Source organism: Epinephelus fuscoguttatus, linkage group LG13 (assembly GCF_011397635.1).
Source record: "Epinephelus fuscoguttatus linkage group LG13, E.fuscoguttatus.final_Chr_v1".
NCBI classification, from domain to species: Eukaryota; Metazoa; Chordata; class Actinopteri; order Perciformes; family Serranidae; genus Epinephelus; species Epinephelus fuscoguttatus.
In genome coordinates, this window is record NC_064764.1 from 27,867,710 (window position 1) to 27,870,470 (window position 2,761).

Sequence of the window (2,761 nt, forward strand, 5' to 3'; positions counted from 1 at the left end):
CTCTCTTGCGGTAGACAGTCGATCAAAAGCCTCGTCTAGGATTTTTTTGTGCTGTCTGGCTCGGAGTACGGCTGTCCTCAGACGGCCCGGCACACGGGCACTAACGGCCGTGACGCAGAGGCACGTGCGGATTGAACGAGCCAGCGGCGTCACGGCAGGCTGTGAACATGCACGGTCCGCTCCGGCAGCCTCACATCGAGACCATAATAACCATATATGTCTAAAAATACCTTAAAATAGCACGCGTGTGTGTGTGTGTGTTAGGAGTGAAATAAGGTCAGGCGGACAATTTATTTGTATTTATTAAAAATTTCCTTCGAGCTCTTTCATTTAATAATTAATATTTCCCCTACTATTATTATTATTTAATTTTTTTCTGTGCTATTTATGTCCCCATACGTCAAAAACCAACGTGGCAATAAACCGGATTTTGATGCCACATTGACCCAAGGCTTGTCGTGTCCCGAAGAGCCCCCCTTATTGGTTGTTCTCTGTTGCTATGGTACCAGACATCGGATGCTGAAGTTTCATGCGCGACTCCTGTGTCGGTGCAGCAGCAGGAAGTGTAGTTGCAGTGATGGAGAGTCAGAGAGTGATTGATGGATGTGTGAGGAGAGTGTGCTCAGAGACAGAGGGAGGTCTCTGCACAATTGGACCGACTGATGAGTCTGAGTCACACAGTCACTCACGTCACTAGTGTATGTGTGTGAGAGAGAGTGTGTGTCAGCGATCAACAGAAATAACCTGTATAGGATCCTCATCTACATTAACACATGCATGATTTGCCAACAAAGTTCTGATCAATATGATAAGAGCAGGATATTCAGTGGGATGCTCAGGAGTTTCCCCCACACAATGAGGGGTTGTTATTATTATTAATAGTTTGTGCATAGAGACCAGAGGTGTTTCTCAAAGTCAAGGATCCCTTCTTGGAAGGATGCTACAGAGGCAGGCAAGAGTCCTCCCTTGCATTCAGTGAGCACACTCTGGCACAGACAAACAAGTGTCCCCAGGTGACCCTCAGCAGGCTGAGGGCATTTCAGGGTACCGCCATAATTCTGGCACTCTCTAATGCTGCTGTACAATTTGAACAAATGTAGCAGGGTGTGTGGACCCTTAGTGCTCCATCACTGCTGTAAATGACTGATTTAAACCCCTTTATTTAATCCATGGTATTTTAAGAAGCTCATTATTTGGCAGTGGGCACACTGGAAAGTGTAAAATATAAGGTGTCTGTCATTATTTTTTTCATGCTTGTGTCATAAAAACTCCTGCAGATATTAGTCCAAGTAAATTACATATTTATCCGTATCCTGCTGAGCTCTGCCTTGAAAATTCTCTGAATGAAGGACTCTGTCCTCGGTAGAATTGGAAGGATCCTTGACATTGGAACAGTCCTTTGGGGGGATTTGATGACATAGCATCCTTCAAATTCAGCCATTGTTTGTGTCTTTGTGTTTGTGTTGCCCCATCTATCCGTTTACATCTGCCTAGCAAAGCACCCCAGACATCCCTCTCTCCAGCAACGCTTTCCAGCTCCCTCTGGGGGACGCCAAGGCGTTTGAGGCCAGACGAGATACATAATCCCTCCAGCGTGTTCTGGGTCTGCCCCAGGGTCTCCTACCAGTGGGACATACTGGAACAACTCTAACAGGAGCCACCCAGGAGGCATCCTGGTCAGATTCCCGAACCACCAGAGCTGACCCTTTTTGCCGCAAAGGAGCAGTGGATCTACTCTGAGCTCCCTCCTTACTCTATCTCTAAGGCTGAGCCCAGCCACCCAGAGAAATCTCATTTCCGCTGCTTCTTCATTCTTGTGGTCACTACCCAGAGCTCATGACCATAGGTGGACCAGTAAATCGAAAGCTTTGCCTTCCGGCTCAGCTCCCTCTTCACCACAACGGTGTGGCGTAGTGCCCACATCACTGCAGATGCCGCACCAAACTGCCTATCCATCTCACGCTCCATTCTGCCCTCACTCATGAACGAGACCTCAAGGTACATGAACTCCTTTGCTTGTGGCTGTAACTCTCCCCCAGCCCAGAGGGGGCAATCCACCCTTTTCCAGCAGAGAACCATGGCCTCAGACTTGGAGGTGCTGACTCTCATCCCGACTGCCCCACACTTGCCTGCAAACCGCCCCAGTGCCTGCTGGAGGTCACGGTGTGATGAAGCCAACAGAACCACATCATCTGCAAAAAGCAGAGATGCAATTCTGAGGTCTCCAAACCAGACCCCTTCCTCCCCCCGATTGTGCCTCGAGATCCTGTCCATGAATATCACAAACAGAATCAGTGACCATGGACAACCCTGCTTGAGGCCAACACCCACTGAGAATGTGTTTGTCTTTACGCTGAGTATGCAGACGCAGCTTTCACTTTGGTCATACAGGGACCGGATGGCTCGTAGCAGCAAGCCTGGTACCCCGTAATCCTGCAGTACCCCCCACAAGACTCCCCGAGGGATGCAGTCGTAAGCCTTCTCCAATTCCACAAAGCAGATGTAGACTGGATGGGCAAATTCCCATGACCCCTCCAGCAGCCTCGCAAGGGTAAAGAGCTGGTTCACTGTTCCAGGGCCAGGACGGAATAAGCATTGCTCCTCCTGAATCTGAGGTTCGACAGTCTGTAATAAATTTGCATCTCTTTGCATCTTTTTGTGGTCATTTTGAGTCTCTTCCTGGTTGGCATGTGTTAATTTAAGTGACACCCTCATAGCTCTGAATCAGTGCCCACATCTTTTATTTGTTGAGCAATTCAAA